The 26,330-nt window shown below is 41.4% G+C and overlaps 1 protein-coding gene across 1 annotated transcript in view; it reads left to right on the top strand.

Moving 5' to 3' along the window:
* DNER (delta/notch like EGF repeat containing) overlaps positions 1 to 26,330 on the top strand; it is a 556,690-nt gene that overhangs the window by 494,022 nt on the left and 36,338 nt on the right. The window lies entirely within an intron of this gene.

The following is a 26,330-nucleotide window of genomic DNA, read 5'->3' on the forward strand; positions in this document are numbered from 1 at the left end:
AAAAGTATGATATGGAGTAGCAGAGAAAGAGCCTCAGGAATGTAATCCTGATTAATATAGACAGGGTATTCAGCACTCTTTTTAAGAAAGAAAAAAGCTCACAAGCACAGGATTAATCAATTTTGCATTTTTAATCGTGAGACAGTGGTCTCTCACACCGTGAGAACACATACATGCTAGAAATAAAGTTGTTAATATACAGCGTTAGCTGATGGTAAAAGTTATATCAAGAAATTGAAACCTTATGTCAATAAAATAAATACAATGAACCTGACCGGTCAGGGGTACATGCAAATGCCGCCTTACAGACAGTCTATATAGTATATACGTTAGTCACAATGAACAGTATACTGGGTCTAGGCCTACTACACCCTGTTGCTCACAGAACCCCTTCATCAAAGGACATAGAGGTATATCCTGGGCAGGTTAATACTCGGGATCTAAGAGGCCAGAGCAGATTACTTGTGCAAAGCGTCAGACTGTATATCATTCACAATACAAACTCGAGATATATTCATATGTACAGAATAAGAATAATACCAGGGAGGACCACTCCAGTCAAACTACACCCAGCTGCACACAGCACCCCTGTTATGGGGTGGAACGCTGGGCAGGTATACAAAGGGGATCTAAGTAGACTGATTAGCAGACCCTCCAGATATGTACATATCAGGACACACAAGCAATTTAGTGCAAAATAGGACAATGCTTTGTAAAGTAGAGAGTGCAACAGTGTTGAATGTCTGTATGCAAGCTGCAAAACGGGATTGTGCTTTTCATGCAAGGTATAAGCGGCATGTAAGTGATGATGGTTAATAGCCAGAAGTGCATAAGCAAGTTAGATAGCGTTTAATCCTTGCGAACAAATATACAAACAGAAGTAATATCGTCACTTATCCAAGTTAGATTGTAGTTAGACAGGATATGCGGATCTGTACTTTAAACCATGGTCGTATGACAACTCCCAAGCAAGCAAGGACCCTCGACAGGGAACCGCATCCAGAAAGGTGCTACCCAGTATGATAGCTGGCAGCACTATTTTGCCGTTAGAGAAGCAGTATTCATAGGACCTGTATATGCACTATTCATTAGGAGTGTCAATCCTTATCCATGCTCGTCACAGCAATAGGTAAACTTTCTCAAGCAGATTTAGGTTGCAGTAACAGAGCCTCCGTTCGTGAATCCAGGCAAAAGCGGTAGACGCATGTGTCACATGACCGGTCGGCTTAGCCAATGCCGACGCGCGTTTCACCCGCTCGTCTTTACTTCAGACCGGGCTTCGTCAGGGCGGAATTCAGCTGTCATCATCACGTCCTCATTTATAGGGGACGATACTGCGCCTCTGCTGGTAGGTGAAATAATAGCATGCCACAAATAAACTTCAAGCAAAAGAATCTTTGTTGCCTAAGGAATAATTAAATACATAGTAGAAGCTGTATCAATTTAGTACATTGCTTATACTTAGTGCAGGGTACACAATACAAAAAAGGTGTAGAATTTACTAAAGCTAATAAAAGAAAATACTGTCTTATATCAATATGTATATAATATTTTCATAAGGTTTCTAATATAGAAAGATAAGCTTGTATAGATATACTCTATATATAATAAATTATAAGGACTTAAATACCAAGGACTTATTATAGGAAGCAGGCCATGTACAGCTTGTCATTTAGACCCTGTGGAAACTGGGTTTCAAGAATTGAAATCCACCTGCATTCCTTGCGGAGCAGTTCCCAAGCATTACTGCTAGGAGGGCGCCCAACTTAAAAGACAAACTCGTGAGGAGTCAATACGTGTCCAAACTAAAACAGGCTGATTGGCTGACTAAACATAGATCATCAGGCAATTATCCTTGCGGTAAATGTGTAGCATGTAAGTACATGCTAAAAACTAAAGAGTTCAGTTCAAAAACGGGTAAAAAAGTGAAAAGATATTGGTGCGCAAGTCTTACCCCTGCATAAACACTACTCTGTTCCCAAAATACAGTGTAGATAAAGGTTCAATGATAGAAAGACGTGTGAATGCGCTATACAGCACGAGGATAATTAGAAATAGAAATAGATTGGCATACCATGTATTAATATATATAAATAAATAATAAAAAACTGGAAAAGATGTATATACCTTGGTGCATTCAATTAAAACGACATATATAAACTAAAAATGGATGAAACTTGCTTAACTATTATCACAATTTGTTTATTTGAATGACATATAGTCTAAAAACATATATAAAAATAATAAATTAGATACTATGGTGACCGGTCACTGTAGATATTAAAATACTAAAAAGTCTTTGAAAAGTTCCTTTGAAACTGTGCGTCTGATTCTAATGAACCTTATATGTATATTCCACCACTAAGGTTCATTAGAATCAGACGCACAGTTTCAAAGGAACTTTTCAAAGACTTTTTAGCATTTTAATATCTACAGTGACCGGTCACCATAGTATCTAATTTATTATTTTTATATATGTTTTTAGACTATATGTCATTCAAATAAACAAATTGTGATAATACAGTTAAGCAAGTTGCATCCATTTTTAGTTTATATATGTCGTTTTAATTGAATGCACCAAGGTATATACATCTTTTCCAGTTTTTTATTAGGGATAGTGCAATAATTGTTATTCATACATAGTATGCAAATTCTTTATCTAATGATATAACGGAGCCCTGTTTTTCAACCTTGCTAAAATTATATTCATACATAGTATGCAAATTCTTTATCTATTGATATAAAGTATGTACACTTTTCAATCAGCTTCTAATCACTTTGCAGAAACGAAGCATTTTGATTTTTTAAACTCCTATTAGGGGTTGGTATAATCCATTGATTCATACAATTAGGGGTTGGTATAATCCATTTATTCATACATAGTATGTGACTCTTTATCTACAAGATACTATCCAATAATATTTAGTACTCTTAGGAAGGTTTAATATATATTCATACATGTTATGCCAATCTATTTCTATTTCTAATTATCCCCGTGCTGTATAGTGCATTCACACGTCTTTCTATCATTGAACAAATACGGGTAAAACCTACAAACTTAAATATTTTGTGAATTGCAACACAGAAGGTGTTATCTATCTATTATCCTGCAGTTGCCCACCTTTTTACGTGGGGAAAACCAGGAGGGCCATAAAAGACCGTATAACTGAACACCGCAACGATGTAAAAAATAAAAATCCTAAAAGTAATGTAGCGAAACATTTTGAACAGACCCATCAGTGTAATCCTGATTCCCTGAGATTTTTGGGCATTGACAGAGGCATTATGAATGGCAGAGGTGGAGACAACGATAAGGCCCTCCTCCGTAAGGAATGCAGGTGGATTTCAATTCTTGAAACCCAGCTTCCACAGGGTCTAAATGACAAGCTGGACATGGCCTCCTTCCTATAATAAGTCCTTGGTATTTAAGTCCTTATAATTTATTATATATAGAGTATATCTATACAAGCTTATCTTTCTATATTAGAAACCTTATGAAAATATTATATACATCTTTATATAAGACAGTATTTTCTTTTATTAGCTTTAGTAAATTCTACACCTTTTTTGTATTGTGTACCATGCACTAAGTATAAGCAATGTACTAATTGATATAGCTTCTACTATGTATTTAATTATTCCTTAGGCAACAAAGATTCTTTTGCTTGAAGTTTATTTGTGACATGCTATTATTTCACCTACCAGCAGAGGCGCAGTATCGTCCCCTATAAATGAGGACGTGATGATGACAGCTGAATTCCACCCTGACGAAGCCCGGTGTGAAGTAAAGACGAGCGGATGAAACGCGCGTCGGCATTGGCTAAGCCGACCGGTCATGTGACACATGCGTCTACTGCTTTTGCCTGGATTCACGAACGGAGGCTCTGTTACTGCAACCTAAATCTGGATGGACACTCCTAATGAATAGTGCATATACAGGTCCTATGAATACTGCTTCTCTAACGGCAAAATAGTGCTGCCAGCTATCATACTGGGTAGCACCTTTCTGGATGTGGTTCCCTGTTGAGGGTCCTTGCTTGCTTGGGAGTTGTCATACGACCATGGTTTAAAGTACAGATCTGCATATCCTGTCTAACTACAATCTAACTTGGATAAGTGACGATATTACTTCTGTTTGTATATTTGTTCGCAAGGATTATACGCTATCTAACTTGCTTATGCACTTCTGGCTATTAACCATCATCACTTACATGCCGCTTATACCTTGCATGAAAAGCACAATCCCGTTTTGCAGCTTGCATACAGACATTCAACACTGTTGCACTCTCTTCTTTACAAAGCATTGTCCTATTTTGCACACTGTTGCACTCTCTTCTTTACAAAGCATTGTCCTATTTTGCACTAACTTGCTTGTGTGTCCTGATATGTAAATATCTGGAGGGTCCGCTAATCAGTCTACTTAGATCGCCTTTGTATACCTGCCCAGCGTTCCACCCCCTAACAGGGGTGCTGTGTGCAGCTGGGTGTAGTTTGACTGGAGTGGTCCTCCCTGATATTATTCTTATTCTGTAAATATAAATATATCTCGAGTTTGTATTGTGAATGATATACAGTCTGACGCTTTGCACAAGTAATCTGCTCTGGCCTCTTAGATCCCGAGTATTAACCTGCCCAGGATATACCTTCGATGAAGGAGTTCTGTGAGCAGCAGGGTGTAGTAGGCCTAGACCTAGTATATTGTTCCTTGTGACTAACGTATATACTATATAGACTGTCTGTAAGGCGGCATTTGCATGTACCCCTGACCGGACAGGTTCATTTGATTTATTTCTTGATACAACTTTTACCATCAGCTAACGCTGTATATTAACAACTTTATTTCTAGCATCTATGTGTTCTCACGGTGTGAGAGACCACTGCCTCACGATTAAAATTGCAAAAGTGATTAATCCTGTGCTTGTGAGCTTTTTTCTTTCTTAAAAGGAGTGCTGAATACCCTGTCTTTATTAATCAGGATTACATTCCTGAGGCTCTTTCTCTGCTACTCCATATCATAAATATATATATATATATATATATATATATATGTACAGCAGCGATAAAAAAGGCACTCACTGGTTGTAGCAATAAAAAATAACTTTTTATTCAATCAGTATTCAATCAGTTAAAAAGCATAAAGTTTCGAGAACATTACGTTCCCATTGTCAGACAAAGGGAACGTAATGTTCTTGAAACATTATGCTTTTTAACTGATTGAATTAAAAGTTATTTTTTATTGCTACAACCAGTGAGTGCCTTTTTCATCGCTGCTGTACTTGGAAATTTTTTGGAAGTTGCACCCTGGGAGTTGATAGACTGTTGGAATATGGAGTGCCTATTCTATTGACTTTGTGTTATTTGCTGGCGTGAGGGGTACATTTGCACAGTGTGTGTTATCAGAACTCCTTTGTCTATTATAACATCTCTTTAGCTGTATTTTACAAACAGTTTCTACAGTTTCCATCTTAATATTGGAAGAGTCCACAGCTGCATTCCTTACTTGTGGGAAATACTGAACCTGGCCACCAGGAGGAGGCAAAGACACCCCAGCCAAAGGCTTAAATACCTCCCCCCTTCCTCATAACCCCAGTCATTCTTTGCCTTTTGTCACAGGAGGTTTACAGAGAAGTGTTAGAAGATTTCGGAGTAGTCTCTTATGGAGGTTAGTACTCTTCAACATGGGACTGGAGTTTCAAGTAGTCCTGTCAGCCTCTCGAGCATGGATGAAAGTTGGAGTCCGGAGATGCAGGGAGAGTCTTTCTGTGAAACCATTCCAACTCATATTAACAGCTCCAAAGGCAATCAGCGTTGACAAATTTCGCTGCCTGCTTTCTTCACTAAAGTCCATGTCAGAAGCAATGCTACTATCTGTCACACTTGAAGGGCTGTGTTTCTGTTCCACAGCGTAGATTCTGGTAAGATTGTTTCATATTTTATACATGTATGATAACGCAAGAAGACAGGGTCACACTGTAACTCCTTTTATCGGTCATGGGTTAATATCTTCTTCGGGGGATTATTGAACAGGGGGGAATATATCTTATATGTTTATTTGATTTTATGCTGCTTTTATGTGGGAGATGTTATGGGCTCATAGGCTGTTATGGAATATACAGGTTTCACTTTCACTTTGAGAGCCATGCAGCTTACAAGCTTGACGCTTTCTCATAGCAGGGATGGTCCTGCATTGTGCACCATGTGATTCATTCCCTTTTTCCTGACCGGATGTCTATCAGAGAGGAGTCATAAATCTCTGTACTGTCTGGGTCATGGGAGGTGGTGAGTGACCCAGCCATTGGGGTATAAAGGAGCCGTTTTTTTTTAATAAAAAATGATGTTTTATTTCTCTAGTTCTCCGGTTATTGCACTAGCGATGGAGGATTCTGTTACTTTAGAGGGCACTCCCTCTAATACAAAAAAAATAGATGTTCAAGAACAAAACTCAAATAAACGGGTTGCGCCAATATAAATTGATAAAAATATCATAACATAAAATGCCACCATATATATATATATATATATATATATATATATATATATATATATATGCGCCGATAATGTGATTTAGACCCAAAATGGATACCAAAAAAGTGAATAAACATAATTGATTTTAACTTTTCAATCCGTGAGGTCTGGTTACATTCTGTGGGTGGAATTTTAGTTCCTCTCGCTGTTTGACTCTGTGAGCTCTAGATACCACAGTGGTGCTGTATACCTCCCCGACGGCCTCAGATACCTCAGCGGTGCTGTGTACCTCCCGGACGGCGGTTCCTGCCGTGGATGCTGTAGCCCGATTGAGAGTTAGCTGGACGACTCTTCTAGTTCAGCCTGCTTCATTTGCACTATTAAGTGCATTGTGTTTCTGAGTATTGCCTATACACTTTGGTTAATTTTTTATGTCTTTTGTGACATACTTCACTATTGGAGCACCCTCTTTTATCTCATCTTCCTAATGAGTAATTCCTGTTTATATGGTGAGGAGGCCTTAGTTCTGTCCTCTCAATTATGTTCCATATGCCTTAATAATGTGATAATATCGAATATGTTTGATACCACGGAGCCATCCACCTCTGAGGAGTTGTCGTCCAGTGAGGTGCGTACCCAACATTCTTATATCTCTACACATGCAGTTTTCCCATAGCATTGCTGATCCTCCATCTTGAGGGGGCCTTTCGTCACCAGACGTTACTGCGCAGTTCAGACGGTGGTGTCTGCTGCCTTTAATGCTTTACCTCACCCTGCTAAGCGCAAGCGAAAGGTTACATATTGCACTCCTTCCCAGAGTACATCAGATAATTTATTGGATTTAACTGAGGGTTATCCGAGGATGAAGTTCTTTCTGAGACTTCAGAGTATGAACATTCTGGGTCGGAGTCTGCTGCCTCTAAAATTCCGGCTGCAGAGGAACCAGACTTTGGTTTAGGAATTTGAGCTTTCTACTAAAGGAGATTTCTCCTACATTGGTGTATCCGGTCCAGGGCTTCATCCTTACTTGTGGGATATTCTCAATCCCTACAGGAAGTGGCAAAGAGAGCACACAGCAGAGCTGTCCATATAGCTCTCCTCAGGCTCCGCCCCCACAGTCATTCTCTTTGCCGCTCTAACTAGTAGCATCTCCACGGGGGTGGTAAAGAGTATGTGGTGTTCAGTTTCTGAGGTTCGCCTTTCTGGACAAACATTACCAGTTCGTGGCCCTTCGCTTCGGATTGGCCACTGCTCCCAGAATTTTCAGAAAGGTGCTAGGGTCCCTTCTAGCGGTGCTAAGGCCAAGGGGCATTGCAGTAGCACCTTACCTAGATGACATTTTAATACAGGCGTCGTCCTTTCACAAAGCAAGGGCTCATACGGACATTGTTCTAGCCTTTCTAAGGTCTCACGGGTGGAAGGTGAACATAGAAAAAAGTTCTCTGTCCCCGTTCACAAGGGTTCTCTTCCTGGGAACAATAATAGACTCGGTAGAAATGAAAATCTTTCTGACAGAGGTCAGGAAATTAAAACTTTTGAACACTTGTCGAGTTCTTCAATCCATTCCTCAACCCTCCATAGCTCAGTGCATGGAGGTAATAGGACTAATGGTTGCGGCAATGGACGTGGTTCCTTTTGCTCGAATTCATTTAAGACCATTGCAACTGTGCATGCTCAAACAATGGAATGGGGATTATGCAGATTTGTCTCCCCAGATTCAGATGGACCAGCAAACCAGAGACTCACTCCTCTGGTGGTTGTCTCAGGATCACCTGTCTCAGGGAATGAGTTTCCGAAGACCGGAGTGGATCATTGTCACGGCCGACGCCAGCCTCTTAGGCTGGGGCGCGGTCTGGAAGTCCCTGAAGGCTCAGGGTCTATGGTCTCGGGAAGAATCTCTTCTCCCGATAAACATTTTGGAATTGAGAGCAATATTCAATGCGCTCCAGGCATGGCCTTAACTAGCGGAGGCCAAATTCATCAGATTTCAGTCGGACAACATGACGACTGTAGCGTACATCAATCATCAGGGGGGAACAAAGAGTTCCCTGGCGATGAGGGAGGTATCCAAGATCATCAAATGGGCAGAGGATCACTCCTGCCATCTCTCAGCAATTCACATCACAGGAGTGGACAACTGGGAAGCGGATTATCTGAGTCATCAGACTTTCCATCCGGGGGAGTGGGAACTCCACCCGGAGGTTTTTGCTCAGCTGACCCAGCTATGGGGCATTCCAGATCTGGATCTGATGGCGTCACGTCAGAACTCCAAAGTTACACGTTACGGGTCCAGGTCCAGGGATCCCAAGGCGACATTGGTAGATGCCTTAGTAGCGCCTTGGTTGTTCAATCTAGCTTATGTCTTTCCACCGTTTCCCCTTCTCCCCCGGCTAGTAGCCAGGATCAAACAGGAGAAGGCTTTGGTAATTCTGATAGCTCCTGCGTGGCTATGCAGACCTGGTGAATATGTCATTGGTTCCACAATGGAAGCTGCCTTTGAGGCAGGAACTTCTAATTGAAGGTCCATTCGAACATCCAAACCTAGTTTCTCTGCAACTGACTGCTTGGAGATTGAACGCTTGATTCTAGCTAAGCGTGGGTTTTCGGAATCAATTATAGATACTCTGATCCAGGCTAGAAAGCCTGTCACCAGGAAAATTTACCATAAGATATGGCGGAAATATCTTTGCTGGTGCGAATCCAAGGGTTACTCATGGAGTAAGATTAGGATTCCAAGGATACTATCTTTTCTCCAAGAAGGATTGGAGAAAGGTCTGTCAGCTAGTTCTTTAAAGGGACAGATATCTGCTCTGTCTGTTTTGTTACACAAGCGTCTGGCAGCCATGCCAGATATTCAGGCGTTTGTACAGGCTTTAGTCAGAATCAAGCCTGTCTACAGACCTGTGGCTCCTCCATGGAGTCTAAATTTAGTTCTTTCAGTTCTTCAAGGGGTTCCGTTTGAACCTCTACATTCCATAGATATTAAGTTACTATCTTGGAAAGTTTTGTTTTTAGTAGCTATTTCTTCTGCTAGAAGAGTTTCTGAATTGTCTGCTTTGCAGTGTAATTCACCCTATCTGGTGTTTCATACAGATAAGGTCGTTTTACGTACCAAACCTGGTTTTCTTCCAAAAGTGGTTTCCAATAAGAATATCAACCAGGAAATAGTTGTTCCTTCTCTGTGTCCTAATCCAGTTTCTAACAAGGAACGTCTGTTACACAATCTTGATGTGGCTGAAAAGCATCATCCGGTTGGCTTATGAGACTGCTGGAAGGCAGCCTCCTGAACGAATTACAGCTCACTCTACTAGAGCTGTGGCTTCCACATGGGCTTTCAAGAATGAGGCTTCTGTTGAACAGATTTGTAAGGCAGCGACTTGGTCTTCACTGCATACGTTTGCCAAATTTTACAAATTCAATACTTTTGCTTCTTCAGAGGCTATTTTTGGGAGGAAGGTTTTGCAAGCAGTGGTGCCTTCCGTTTAGGTTACCTGACTTGTTCCCTCCCTTCATCCGTGTCCTAAAGCTTTGGTATTGGTTCCCACAAGTAAGGATGAAGCCGTGGACCGGATACACCAATGTAGGAGAAAACAGAATTTATGTTTACCTGATAAATTTCTTTCTCCTACGGTGTATCCGGTCCACGGCCCGCCCTGGCATTTTGGTCAGGTTTAAATTTATTTTTTGTAAACTACAGTCACCACTGCACCCTATGGTTCTCCTTTTTCTCCTAACCGTCAGTCGAATGGGAGCTATATGGACAGCTCTGCTGTGTGCTCTCTTTGCCACTTCCTGTAGGGATTGAGAATATCCCACAAGTAAGGATGAAGCCGTGGACCGGATACACCATAGGAGAAAGAAATTTATCAGGTAAACATAAATTCTATTTTTTGGTGAATTCAGATGTTCCAGAGGCCAAATTGCCTGATGAACCTTTAATTCCCAAATTGGATAGAGTTTGAGGACAGGGTGGTACCTTATCCTTCCCTGCTCCTGTTAGATGGCGAATGAATGGGACAGGATTTCCTTTTTCCCCTTTTCTCCCTTTAACAAATTGTCCCGTTCCTGGACTCTCAATGGAGTTGTGAGGTTCCATCCCTAAATGGGATGGTGTTATCTTCACCCTTGCTAAACGTACTACTATCCCGCTTGAGAATAGTTCTTCGTTTGAAGAGCCCATGGATAAAAGATGGAAACTCTGTTAAGAAAGATGTTTTCAACATACGGGATATTTGTTTCAACCGGTGGCGGCTGTTGCCGCGGTTACTGGAGAAACTGCCTTCTGGTGTGACTCCTTATAGGATTTGATCTGGATGGAGGATCCCTTCAACGTTACTCAGAAAAGATTTACGGCCTTGAGGGTTGTTAATTCTTTTATCTGTGCTGCTATTAGGCAGTTTATTTCGTTTGAATGCTATGGCTTCAGCTTTTTCTGTTCAGGCCGGTCGGGCTCTGTGCTCTGGCTGAAGTCGTCATGGTCTGCGGATATGACTTTTGTCTAGACTTCTTCCCTCCCTTTAAGGGAATGATTTTGTCTGGTCCAGGCCTGTACTCAATTATCTCCACGGTCACAGGGGGCAAGGGTGCCCTCCTACCGCAAGAGTATATAAACTAATCTAAGGGACGATTTTCATTCTTTTCGCTCTGATAAAGCCCATGTCAGCAGTACTCCGCTAAGCCAGAGCAAACCAAGAGCTCTTGGAAGCTGGCTCAGTTCTGGAATAAATCCAAGTAGAGCAAGAAGCCTGCCGAGTCTACGTCGGCATGAATGGACGGTCCACTTCTGGATCGTGTATGGGGCAGTTTGTCGCTCTTTCAGTCGCTTGGTTCAGGGACGTGCAGGATCCATGGGTCCTGGAGGTCATAGCTCAGGGTTACAAGATAGGTTTTAAGTCTCAGCCACCCAAGGGAAGATTCCTCCTGTCTTCCTGACCAGAAAGGAGGGAAGCCTTTCTGGGGTATGTACAGGATCTGTCCTCTAGGAGTTATTGTCCCGGTGCCTATTGCAGTGAGAGGTTTGGGATACTATTCAGGGAAGTTTCTGTCTGATTCTGGACCTAAAGTGCTTAAGGAGGTTTTTAAATGTCCCCTCGTTTAAGAGGTAGACAATAAAGTCCATTCTTCCCCTCGTTTGAGAGGGGTAGTTCATGACCACCATAGATTCCTGGACCAGCACTTCCAGTTTATTGCTCTTCCGTTTGGTCTAGTTAACAACATTTTTCGAAAAGAGTGGACTATTCGGAATATCTCCTCCGTCTTCTTCGATCCCATGGATGACAGATAATCTAGAGAGAGTTCTGTTGTATCAGGTACTATAATAGTCTCCATAGACATGAGAATATTTCTAACAGACCAGAGACGCTCCAAGCTAGCTTCAACATGTCTTGTCCCCCAGATTTCCTTAAGGCCATCTGTGGCTCAGTGTATGGAGGTGATTGGTCTCATGGTGTCCAGCTTGGACATCATTTCCTTTGCCAGGTTTCACCTCAGACTGTTGCAACTGCGCATGCTGAACTATTGCAACGGCGATCCTTCGGATCTGTCTCAACAGATTTCTCTGGACAACCAATCGGGAGAATCGCATAGTAAGAAAATTATTTTATCAGAAATGTCTTTCTTCTCAATTATGAGTTTTATTTCTGAGCGCCTGTAGATCATACCTGTCACTTTCTCTTACGGTTCAATGCAGATCCAAGTTCAAACAGCTTGTTCATTCTTCCATGATTTGCTCTATGTTAGGATGTTTTGGGTGAATGGTTTCACCATCAGTTATTTTTTTCCCTTTGCTTGCTCTATGTCACTCTCATCTATTTGACTTGCTAATTCCTTAGTGCAGAGATCTCATTCTATTTTATTATTATTCCTTTTGGACTCAACTATAAAACTGTGCTGGTGATTTATTCTCCACTTCAGTCTTCTGGGGATGTTCTTTATTATTCCCTCTTGGACTATAATTCCTACTGATGCCAGTCTCTTGAGATAGAGTGCAGTCTGGGAGTCAAGGAACAGCGCAAGGAGTCTGTTTCCTCATAAGGTGAGGTTACTAATACCTTTGAATGTTGTGCAATCTTCTTTATTCTCAGCCTCGGCCTTTCTCATTGAGACATTTGTGTCTGTTTTTTCAAGTCAGATAATGTCACTGCTGTGGCATATTTTGATTTTTGAAGGTGAACCTCTAGCTTCCTATTAATGATGGAAGTCACTTGAATTTTACTTTCTCTGCATACTGTGCTGTTATTGCATTTTTCAGTCTATAAGTAAACTTTCGTGAGGTGCATTGCTTCAGTTTACAATTTCTTCATCTGGGGGAAGGGTTTCTCATTCAAGGTGTTTTCTACCTGTTGGTGAATATGTCATATTTTACATTTTGACCTTATGGTCTCTTGTTTAAACCTATCTTTTCCAGATGTTTTGCGAGAATCAGGGATATGCATTCATAGTTTCTGTGGCTCCTGTTTTTGTATTTGGTATTGCATCTAGCTTTCCTTTTATTACTTTCCTGCTTGCTCCTGTTTGTATAATGGTTCTGTTCATATGCAGGGGAGGAGAGGAGGGTCTGCTCTTCCTGCTTCCTCAGCCCCTTTCAGTGGGTGTCCCAGCCTAATCTCATCAACAGTGCTAAACTGGAAGCTTCTAAGTAAGTTTATAAAAGGTTTTATACTGGATTTTTAGATAACTATCTGCAATATTTGCCTCTATAGTAGTGTCTATTACATGCAGTTATATAAAAAAAAATGGTGTATACTGTCTCTTTAACATTTCCCCACCAATTTACTCGTAGAATCCACAGCTTGGGAATTAGATCCCAGGAGTAATGGCTTGTGGACTCTCACCACCTTATGAAAGAAAACTAAATCTCCTTCCATAAGGCAGGGAGAGTCCACAACTTCATTCCTTACTGTTGGGAAATGCAACACCTGGCCACTAGGAGGAGGCAAAGACACCCCATCCAAAGGCTTAAATATCCCTCCCACTTCCCCTATTCCCCAGTCCCTATAGGAGGTGGCAGAGAAGTGTCAGAAGATTTGGATAGTCCTGTAATAGGTATGTTCCCTTCAAGAAAGGACTAGAGTTTTAAGTAATCATGTCAACCTCTTAATGAGTGTATTGATGAAAGTTAGAGTCTGGAGATGCAGGGAAAGTTTTTCTACGAACCCATCCAGACTGTCACCTAACAGCTCCTGAGCAATCAGTGTTGACGAGTTTCACTGCTTGCTGTTACCCACTCAAGTACATGTCAGACTGTCACACTTGAGAGTCTGTGCCTGTTCCACAGCATGGATCCTGGAGGGTAAGACCATTTTATATATACACTTTTGCTATACAAGGTCACAGTGTTGCTCCTTTATGCCTCAGTAGGATCAAGGGTTAATATCTCCTTCAGGGAGTTTTTTTGAACAGCTAGGAGTTATTTATAACTGCTTTAATGTGAGAGTTTTTGGGCTCATAGACTGTGTGCTTTTGGCTTGTAACAAACAGGTTTCACTTTTGTTTTTGAGTGTTGCGCAGCTCATAATAGCTTTGCGCCTTTTTCATAGCAGGGGAATTCCTGTCCTACGCACCAAGTGACCAGATGCGGTCTTTTCATTTTCCTACAATTCTGCAGCGGACATCATTACTAAGAAGAGCATTTTCATTGTTAGTTCTCTGGGTCTAGCAGGTGGTAAGTGCCCCAGCCATTGGGATTTTAACGGTTCTGTTTTTTTTTTAATAAAAGTGTTTTGTTGGGGGGTTTTTGTCTGTCCTTCTATGGGTATATCCTTAGCTATGGAGGACTCTGATACTACAATAGAAGGTTCCGCTCCTTCTGTACTGATGAATAATTCGTGTTTATATTCTGAGGAGGCCGTGGTTTGCCCACCTGCTCAATTTTGTTCCATTTACCTAAGCACTGTTCTAAAGTCTAAGAAGGAAGACAAGCCTGCTTATACTCATAGCCCTATTAGCCCCTCTGAGCCGTCTACCTCTAAGGAATCTGTGTCCCGAGAGATTACTACCCTTTCTACACTACCCGCTCCACATGCAGTTAAGTCCTAATTGTTCTAGTCATCCTCCCACGCATATATACATAAGGGAAAACCCCTTTCTTGTCTTGATATAAATCTCAGATGTTCTGTGACGTTATCATGATCGTTGTTTATTATTGTGATTTGATTATCATATTCTAAATAAACAAACCTACCCTCTTTCTTAGATCTCATTATGTTTGATAATATAAATTTCCCAAGTATCTTAGATTGTGCTTAGGTGTATTTCTTGACGGTCATTAAAAACCATAATTCAATTTTCGACAGCTCCGTTTGGTGGTTCTCCTACTTCCGCATATGTCAGCATGTCATGTGATTGGGATATAACCAATCCTGTTTCTCAACACGTCATGGTATCACGTGACTAAAATACCAGTGATTAATAGAATGTCAGACAATTCTGCTGAATAAGTATGATCGCTGTCTACTACAGACAACTAACAGTGACTATCAGTTAGTCGGCACAACAGCAGTCCATTACACTGCCATCTGATAACCCAAATTTGTACCCCTATGGGTATGAGTTAGTCTACAATCAAAGTGAAATTTCACTTGTTGTATATTAATCTATTTCACAATATCGTGCCAAAAAAGTAAGTTTACTTCAATTATTCTCTAAATAAACTAATAGTGTGTTAGTAAATAATGGTGTTACATAAGTGTGATGTGTTCTTGCTAGGTGTGTGATACGTGAAGCGAGTACCTACACCAAGGACAATTTTAGTGTGTGTACTTGCATCACCCACTATGTCAATAAGAAATCAAAACTAAATATAATCAATGTGTCAACATAAAAAATCTAAAATATATAACTAAATGTACTCTAAATGTGTCCACATTTATTTAAATGTAACTGCACATTTAAAAATTCTAATTTACAATAAAGTGCAATGTTGCTAAGTGATACTATTCTACATAGTTATTAAGTGTCTATGTAATGAAATGAGAATATAAGAAGAGTAACCTAATGTAATAAATAATGTTACTGAGTGGTGCTATTCTGCATAATCTCTTAGATATCTATATAATATTTCTTAAGGTATCAATGTAAGTGGACCCCAATCTCATTGAATGAAATAAAGACACCCCTTAAATTAATAATGATGGGTCCCTTATATTCCTAATTTAGTGTGTCCATAGAACACCTATACAAAACCCCCATTGGTAAGTGCCATAGGGACACCTATGTATAATATGATCATTGTTAATCACTCTGATAAACCCTAACTGGGCTAATGGAATATTCAAGCTTGCACTAATCAATCGACATGAGTCACAATATAAACAAAGATGAATTAAGCACCTATAGGCACAGAAGTATTAAGCACCTATATTTATAGTTGTAAAAACTGCCAAATCTAAAATTTTGTTTAAGCCAGATCCAATATGTCTCCCTCTGGCGCAAGCAAGTGTATCTGTTGTAACCCACACATGTGGGAATACTCTCTAAAGGGGAGATCCTATAAGAATTCCTGTTGCCACCATGTTGGATAGTGCTGTGTCTAGACACACTATGTTTGTTACAGCACTTTTTGACATTTCTAAAATGTTCGTTCCCTCTGGTGCGAATTTTCCTACAAGTACAGCCTAGGTACTGCTGGCCACACTTGCAAGTTAAAACATAGACCACAAATTCTGAGCCACAGTTCATATGTCGATAATTTCTTCTGTCGTATGACATTTGATATTTTTGATACCATGACTGATGTATTTACACATGTGGCAGCGAGCTTCATTACACCTGTATACTCCAATTTTGTTTGTACTGACGGACTTTTTCCGTGTGAATTATGCATATTTTTCTTTTTGGATATCACCACCTTACTGGGAGCTAGCTTCTATTTTAGAGTGGGCGCTCTCCTGAATACCAGTGTAGGATTTTTCTCGAAATTTTCTTAAGTTAAGGATTTTTGAGAATTTTGGGCCAATGCTTCTTCAGTGTTTGTCTAATAAATTTGTGTTCTGAGTTATATTGAGTAATAAAGGCATGGTTTTCTCCAACATTGGTGTGTCCGGTCCACGGCGTCATCCATTACTTGTGGGATATTCTCCTCCCCTACAGGGAAAGGCAAGGAGAGCACACAGCAGAGCTGTCCATATAGCTCCCCCTCTAGCTCCGCCCCCCAGTCATTCTCCTTGCCGCTCTGAACAAGTAGCATCTCCTCGGGGATGGTGAGGAGTTTGTGGTGTTAGTTGTAGTTTTTTATATCTTCTATCAAGAGTTTGTTATTTTAAAATAGTGCTGGCTTGTACTATTTACTCTACAACAGAAAAGTGATGAAGATTTCTGTTAAGAGGAATATGATTTTAGCACAAGTAACTAGAATCCATTGCTGTTACCACGCAGGACTGTTGAAACAAGAGAACTTCAGTTGGGGGTAACAGTTTGCAGACTCATCTGCTTCAGGTATGACTAGTCTCCTAACAACACAGGCTAATGCTAGATGACAGTCATTTTTCCCCTCAGGGAAAATGGTAAGCCATTTTTCTTTCACCTCAGCAAAAAAGATAACAGGCTTCCCCTTTTTGATTTTTATGCTGGTAGACACTGTTAGGGGCAAAATCGATTGGTTTTTATTACAATATCATGGCATTTGAACTGTTTTATAAGCTCATATACACTTGGGAACGTTTTTTTATTGATCTGGCATGTTTTAGACACCGAAATCTAGTCAGGAAGGCCCCTTCACTCTAGTGTGCTGAGGGAGGAAGCCTCATTTTGGTGCTTCAGCTGTGCAGTTGATTTCAAGGCAGTGCATGCAGTTCCATGTGAAAGGGTCCTGTGGCTCAGAAAGTGACTCCAGAAGGCTTATTTCTGTGGATGATTGACCCCTAAGAAAGGTAAAAGCTGCAGCAATGCTGTAGCAGGGATTGTGGTGTATAAAAACGGTTAAATCCAACAATTAGCTCTGGTTTGCTTGTTTTAAGAGCTAGAGTCTCCATATTTGCTGTGCAATACTTTCTAAGCATTAAGACACTGGGGTCCAAATTTCATAAAAATCGGATATTGCCTTCATAGTTTTTTGAACATTCAGAAATAAAGTGTGTAATGTTATTATTTAAAGAGACAGTAACGTTTTTGTTTAAAATCGTTTTTATTGCATTGTTTGCCTGCCTAAATCTGTTTAACATGTCTATGCCATCAGATAACCTATGTTCTGTGTGTGTAGAGACAAATGTGTTCCCCCTTTGAGTGTTTGTGATAATTGTGCCATAGCGTCCAAACAAAATAAGGACAGCTCTGTTACATTTCATAATGTTGCCCAAGATAATTTATCTAATGAAGGTAGTGAGGATAATTCTACATCCTCTCCTTCTGTGTCTACACCAGCTTTGCCCGCGCAGGCGACACCTAGCGCACCAGTGCTTATTTCTATGCAACAATTAACAGCAGTAGTGGATAATTCTATAGCAAATCTTTTATCCAAACTGCCAGCATTTCAGAGAAAGCGTGATTGTTCAGTTTTAAATACAGATAAAAAAAGGATGAACAATCAGACGCTGACGATGTCTTATCTATTTTACCCTCACATCAATCGGAATTGGCTGTGAGGGAAGGGCTGTCTGAGGGTGAAATTTCAGACTCAGGAAAAATTTCTCAACAGGCAGAACCTGATATAGTAGCATTTAAATTTAAGCTAGAACATCTCCGCGCTTTGCTTAAGGAGGTATTAGCTACTCTGGATGACTGTGATTCTGTAGTAGTACCAGAGAAGTTGTGCAAATTGGACAAATTTTTAGAGGTCCCAGTGCACGAAGACGCTTTCCAATACCCAAGAGGGTAGCGAGCATAGTGGATAAGGAGTGGGAGAAGCCAGGTGTACCCTTTGCCCCACCTCCTATATTTAAGAAAATGTTTCCCATAGTAGACCCTAGAAGGGACGCATGGCAGACGGTCCCGAAGGTTGAGGGAGCTGTTTCAACACTAGCGAAGCGCACAACTATTCCTATAGAGGACAGCTGCGCTTTCAAAGATCCTATGGATAAAAATTGGAAGGATTGCTTAAAAAGATTTTTGTTCAACAAGGGTTCATCCTTCAACCAGCTACGTGTGTTATTACTGTCACTTCAGCGGCGTCCTTTTGGTTCGAGGAACTAGAAAGGTTGCTCCAGAAAGAGACTTCCTATGAAGAAGTCATGGACAGAATTCACGCATTAAAGTTAGCTAATTCCTTTATATTGGATGCCGCTTTTCAAATAACGAAATTGGCGGCGAAAAACTCAGGTTTTGCTATAGTAGCGCGGAGGGCGCTTTGGCTAAAATCCTGGTCGGCAGATGTGTCGTCCAAGACTAAGTTACTTAATATTCCTTTCAAGGGTAAGACCCTTTTTGGGCCGGAATTGAAGGAAATTATTTCAGACATCACTGGGGGTAAGGGCCATGCCCTCCCACAGGATAGGCCTTTTAAGGCTAAGAACAAGTCTAATTTTCGTTCCTTTCACAATTTCAGGAACGGACCGGCTAATAACTCCACTGCCGCTAGACAAGAAGGTAACGCGGCCCAGCCCAAACCCACTTGGAAGCCCATGCAAGGCTGGAACAAGGGTAAACAGACCAAGAAACCTGCTGCTGCTACCAAGACAGCATGAAGGGGTAGCCCCCGATCCGGGACCGGATCTGGTAGGGGGCAGACTATCTCTCTTCGCTCAGGCTTGGGCAAGAGATGTTCCGGATCCCTGGGTACTAGAAATAGTCTCCAAGGGATACCTGCTAGAGTTCAAGGGACTTCCTCCAAAGGGAAGATTCCACCTGTCTCACTTATCTTCAGACCAGATAAAGAAACAGGCATTCTTACATTGTGTAAGAGACCTATCAAAGATGGGAGTGATAAACCCAGTCCCCTCCGGGGAACAAGGTCTAGGTTTTTACTCAAACCTGTTTGTGGTTCCCAAAAAAGAGGGAACTTTCAGGCCAATCCTGGATTTAAAGATATTAAACAATTTCCTCAGAGTTCCATCCTTCACGTGGCTCTTCCATTCGGTTTAGCCACCGCTCCCAGAATTTTCTCAAAGGTGCTAGGGTCCCTTCTAGCGGTCCTAAGGCCGAGGGGCATCGCTGTAGCACCTTATCTAGACGACATCCTAATCCAAGCGTCATTTCTTTCCAAAGCGAGGGCCCATACAGACATTGTGTTGGCTTTTCTCAGATCTCACGGGTGGAAGGTGAACATAGAAAAGAGTTCACTGTCACCGTCCACAAGGGTTCCGTTTCTGGGAACAATAATAGATTCTATGGAAATGAAGATCTTCCTGACAGAAGTCAGAAAGTTAAAGCTTCTAAACGCTTGTCGAGTTCTTCATTCTATTCCTCAACCCTCCATAGCTCGGTGCATGGAAGTAATAGGACTAATGGTCGCAGCAATGGACGTGGTTCCTTTTGCTCTAATTCATCCAAGACCATTACAGCTGTGCATGCTCAATCAGTGGAATGGGGACTATACAGACTTGTCTCCCCAAATTCAAGTAGACCAGGTAACCAGGGACTCACTTCTCTGGTGGTTGACCCAGGATCACCTGTCTCAGGGAATGAGTTTCCGCAGACCGGAGTGGGTCATTGTCACGACCGACGCCAGCCTCTTGGGGTGGGGCGCGGTCTGAGACTCCCTGAAAGCTCAGGGCCTATGGTCTCGGGAAGAGTCGCTTCTCCCGATAAACATTTTGGAACTAAGAGCAATATTCAATGCGCTCCTGGCTTGACCTCAGCTAGCGAAAGCCAGGTTCATAAGATTTCAGTCGGACAACATAACGACTGTTGCATACATCAATCATCAGGGGGGAACAAAGAGTTCCCTAGCGATGAAGGAAGTAACCAAGATCATCCAATGGGCAGAGAATCACTCCTGCCATCTATCTGCTATTCACATCCCAGGAGTAGACAACTGGGAGGCGGACTATTTGAGTCGTCAGACTTTCCATCCGGGGGAGTGGGAACTCCACCCGGAGGTCTTTGCTCAGTTAACCCAATTATGGGGCATTCCAGACATGGATCTAATGGCGTCCCGTCAGAACTTCAAGATTCCTTGTTACGGGTCCAGATCCAGGGATCCCAAGGCGATTCTAGTGGATGCATTAGTGGCGCCTTGGTCGTTCAACCTAGCGTATGTGTTTCCACCATTTCCTCTCCTTCCCAGGCTCATAGCCAAGATCAAACAGGAAAAGGCCTCTGTGATTCTGATAGCTCCTGCGTGGCCACGCAGGACTTGGTATGCAGACCTGGTGAATATGTCATCGGCTCCACCATGGAAGCTACCTTTGAGACAGGATCTTCTAGTACAAGGTCCATTCGAACATCCAAATCTAGTTTCTCTGCAGCTGACTGCTTGGAAATTGAACGCTTGATTTTATCCAAACGTGGGTTTTCGAATTCTGTGACAGATACTCTGGTCCAAGCCAGAAAACCTGTGACTAGAAAGATTTTACCATAAAATATGGCGTAAATATATCTGTTGGTGTGAATCCAAGGGATTCTCCTGGAGTAAAATAAAAATTCCAAGGATTCTCTCCTTTCTCCAAGAAGGTTTGGATAAAGGGTTGTCCGCTAGTTCTCTAAAGGGACAGATTTCTGCTTTATCTGTCTTGTTACACAAACGACTGGCAGCTGTGCCAGATGTACAAGCTTTTGTTCAGGCTTTGGTTAGAATCAAGCCTGTTTACAGAACCATGACTCCTCCTTGGAGTCTAAATTTAGTTCTTTCAGTTCTTCAAGGGGTTCCGTTTGAACCTTTACATTCCATAAATATTAAGTTATTATCTTGGAAAGTACTGTTTTTGGGTGCTATTTCTTCTGCTAGAAGAGTTTCTGAATTATCTGCTTTGCAGTGTAATCCACCCTATCTGGTTTTCCATTCAGATAAGGTTGTTTTGCGTACTAAGCCTGGTTTTCTTCCAAAAGTTGTTTCCAACAAGAATATTAACCAGGAAATAGTTGTTCCTTCTCTGTGTCCGAAACCAGCTTCAAAGAAGGAACGTTTATTACACAATTTAGATGTTGTTCGTGCTTTAAAGTTCTATTTAGAAGCAACAAAAGATTTTAGACAAACCTCATCTTTGTTTGTCGTTTACTCTGGTAAGAGGAGAGATCAAAAAGCTACTGCTACCTCTCTCTCTTTCTGGCTAAAAAGCATTATCTGATTGGCCTATGAGACTGCCGGACGACAGCCTCCTGACCGCATCACAGCTCACTCTACTAGGGCTGTGGCTTCCACATGGGCCTACAAGAACAAGGCTTCTGTTGATCAGATATGTAAGGCAGCGACTTGGTATTCTCTGCACACTTTTGCCAAATTCTACAAATTTGATACTTATGCTTCTTCGGAGGCTATTTTTGGGAGAAAGGTTTTGCAAGCCGTGGTGCCTTCCATTTAGGTAACCTGATTTGCTCCCTCCCTTCATCCGTGTCCTAAAGCTTTGGTATTGGTTCCCACAAGTAATGGATGACGCCGTGGACCGGACACACCAATGTTGGAGAAAACAGAATTTATGCTTACCTGATAAATTACTTTCTCCAACGGTGTGTCCGGTCCACGGCCCGCCCTGGTTTTCCTAATCAGGTTGAAAATTTTTTTGTCTTTATACACTACAGTCACCACGGCACCCTATAGTTTCTCCTTTTTCTCCTAACCGTCGGTCGAATGACTGGGGGGCGGAGCTAGAGGGGGAGCTATATGGACAGCTCTGCTGTGTGCTCTCCTTGCCTTTCCCTGTAGGGGAGGAGAATATCCCACAAGTAATGGATGACGCCGTGGACCGGACACACCGTTGGAGAAAGTAATTTATCAGGTAAGCATAAATTCTGTTTTTCTAATCAATCTCTTTAGGCTGGACTTCTGCCATTACTATGGGTTTTAAAATATCCCTTCTATTGATATTTCTTGCTCTTGTGTAACTATCCTTTATAAGGTGTTTAGGATATCCTTTTTCTTCAAATCAATCCATAAGAATTTTGGCCTGCGTGTCATATAATTCGATGGTGCTACAGTTCCTTCTGATGCGTCTAAACCGGCGATATGGTATATTTGTCATCCAGCTATTCAGATGGTTGCTGGAGAAGTGGAGAAAGTTGTTGCTATCAACACTTTTGAAATAGGTGGAAGACAAAATACAACTCCCAAAGCCCATTCTAGAACCACATCTAGGTATTCAATTTTTGATGCATGCACATTATGTATAAATGATAAACCCATTGTGTTTTTATTCAAACTTTCTATAAATTGGGCAGCTGACTCCTCTGAGCCCTTCCAAATAAATATCAAATCATCTATGTACTGGCCATAGAATACCAGGTTCCCCCTCCAGTTTGAATTATAGCTATAACATTCTTCAAATATGCCCATAAAAAGATTGGCAAAACTGGGGGCGAACCTGGTACCCATGGCCGTACCCTTTATCTGTAAAAAAAACTCATCTAAACATTGGAAATAGTTGTGCGATAGTATATATAATATCGGTTCTAAAATAAATTCTTGTTGTATAGTAGGTAAATAGATATCATTCTCTAAAAATACATTCACTGCTTCAAGCCCCAAGAGAGGGTTTTCTGAGAGTGTTATCGACACTGATTCAAGCTTGTAAGACAGTTATTTGTCGTATCTACCATAAAGTGTGGAGAACTTACTTATACTGGTGTGAAGAGCGTGGCTTTTCCTGGCATAAGGTTAAGGTTGCCAGAATTGTATCTTTTCTCCAGGAGGGACTGGAGAAGGGTCTATCTGCTAGTTCCCTGAAGGGACAGATATCGGCCCTGTCAGTGTTACTGCACAAGAGATTGGCTGAGCTTCTGGATGTGCAATCCTTTGTTAAGGCTCTGATCTTGATAAAGGCCTACAGGGTTGAAACGCGTAGATTTGCTCATTCCTACCTGATTCTTTGACAAAACTATAATAGTAGGTGAGGTGCATCGAGCCACCTAAATTTCTCAAAGTGGTCTCCATATGCGTAATTCCTTACCCAGGATCTATTTACTCAAATATTTGTCTAAAGCCATTTGGGGTGCGATCCGATATACGGCGCAGGTTTCGCCGCAAGCGTGGAAGCCCGTAGTTTCAGCTCGCAACTCGAGCTATCCCATATACGGCGCCGTCAGATGCTAAAGTGCTGTAAGTCTGACAAACTAGCGATGTCCAGAAATCTGCGTAAGTACAAATTTCTGGAGTCGCCAGTGACTTACGGCAATTTAGAAACTGCCGGCGCCTACAAAAACTGACTAAAGTATTAAATCTCCCGTACTGTCTAACACGCCTCCCAAACATAGCCCGACACGTATACCCCTCTATCCGCTATCCCCCCTCACTCTCCTAATAATAAATGTATTAACCCCTAAACCGCCGCTCCCGGACCTCGACGCACCTAATAAAGTTATTAACCCCTAAACTGCCGCTCCCGGACCCCGCCGCCACCTACATTAACTACCCCCTAATGTGAGCCCCTTACACCGCCGCCACCTACATTACCTACCCCCTAATGTGAGCCCCTTACACCGCCGCCACCTACATTACCTACCCCATAATGTGAGCCCCTTACTCCGCCGCCACCTACATTACCTACCCCCTAATGTGAGCCCCTTACTCCGCCGCCACCTTCATTACCTACCCCCTAATGTGAGCCCCTTACACAACCGCCACCTACATTACCTACCCCCTAATGTGAGCTCCTACCCCGCCGCCAGCTATATTACCTACCCCCTAATGTGAGCTCCTACCCCGCCGCCAGCTATATTACCTACCCCCTAATGTGAGCTCCTTACACCGCCGCCACCTACATTAACTACCCCCTAATGTGAGCTCCTACCCCGCCGCCAGCTATATTTAAATTATTAACCCCTAATTTAATCCCCCTACACTGCCGCCAGCTATATTAAATACATTAACCCCTAATCTAATCCCCCTACCCCGCCGCCACCTATATTAACTATATTAACCCTAATTATATTAGGGTTAATATAGTTATTATATTATATATATTAACTATATTAACCCTAATTATATTAGGGTTAATATAGTCAATATAGTTATTATATTATATATATATTAACCCTAATTATATTAGGGTTAATATAGTCAATATAGTTATTATATTATATATATATATATATTAACTATATTAACCCTATCTAACTCTAACACCCCCTAACTTAATTATTATTAAAATAAATCTAAATAATATTAATATACTTACCTATAAAATAAACCCTAAGGTAGCTACAATATAATTAATAATTACATTGTAGCTATTTTACGGTTTATACTTATTTTACAGGTAACTTGGTATTTATTTTAACTAGGTACAATAGCTATTAAATAGTTATTTAATAGCTACCTAGTTAAAATAATTACCAATTTACCTGTAAAATTAATCCTAACCTAAGTTACAAATACACCTACACTATCAATAAATTAAATAAACTACAAATATCTTAACTAAAATACAATTAAATACACTAAACTAAATTACAAAAAATAAAAAAAGATTACAAAAATTTTAAGATGCTTACACCTAATCTAAGCCCCCTCATAAAATAATAAAGCCCCCCAAAATAAAAAAAATGCCCTACCCTATTTTAAATTAAAAAGTAACCAGCTCTTTTACCAGCCCTTAAAAGGGCTTTTTGTGGGGCATTTCCCCAAAGTAATCAGCTCTTTTGCCTGTAAAAAAAACACAATACCACCCCCCAACATTACAACCCACCACCCACATACCCCTACTCTAAACCCACACAAACCCCCCTTAAAAAAAAACTAACACTAACCCCCAGAAGATCTCCCTACCTTAAGTCGTCTTCACCCAGCCGGGCCGAACTCTTCATCCAGATGTGGTCCTCCATCCCGGCGATGTCTTCATCCAAGCGGCAAAGAAGAGGTCTTCCATCCCGGCGAGGTCTTCATCCAAGCGGCAAAGAGGTCCTCCATCAGGGCGAAGTCTTCTTCCAAGCGGCATCTTCAATCTTCTTTCTTCCGGCTTCTTACGACCTCCGACGCGGAACATCCAGCTGGCCTGACGACTGAACGACGAATGAAGTTTCCTTTAAATGACGTCATCCAAGATGACGTCCCTCAAATTCCGATTGGCTGATAGGATTCTATCAGCCAATCGAAATTAAGGTAAGAAAATCTGATTGGCAGATTTTCTTACCTTAATTCCGATTGCTCATAGAATCCTATCAGCCAATTGGAATTAAGGTAAGAAAATCTGATTGGCTGATTCAATCAGCCAATCAGATTCAAGTTCAATCCGATTGGCTGTTCCGATCAACCAATAGAATGCGAGCTCAATGGGGTGGTATCTTCAACAACCTTTTCTATTTTCTAAGGCTCTGACTAGGATCAGACCTGTGTTTAGATCTGGGGCTCCGACTTGGAGCCTCAATCTTGTTCTTCTTGTTTTGCAGCAGGCTCCGTTCGAGCCTATGCATACTGTTGACATTAAATTGTTATCTTGGAAGGTTCTTTTTTTGTTTGCTATTGCCTCTGTGCACAGAGTTTCTGAGATTTCTGCTTTGCAATATGACCCCCCTTGTCTTGTTTTCCATGCTGATAAGGCGGTTTTACCTACTAAATTACGGTTCCTCCCTAAGGTGGTGTCGGATCTTAACATTAATCAAGAAATTGTTGTTCCTTCTTTGTGTCCTAATCCTTCTTCAGCGAAGGAACACTTGCTTCACAATCTAGATGTGGTTCTATCTTCAGGCTACTAAGAAATTTAGACAATCTTCCTCTTTGTCATCTATACGGGGAAGCGTAAGGGCAGAAGGCTACTACGACTTCCCTATCTTTCTGGTTGAGGAGTGTCATCCGCTTATCTTATGAGACAGCGGGACGACAGCCTCCTGAGAGAATAACTGTT

This window comes from Bombina bombina, chromosome 4, assembly GCF_027579735.1.
Source record: "Bombina bombina isolate aBomBom1 chromosome 4, aBomBom1.pri, whole genome shotgun sequence".
NCBI classification, from domain to species: Eukaryota; Metazoa; Chordata; class Amphibia; order Anura; family Bombinatoridae; genus Bombina; species Bombina bombina.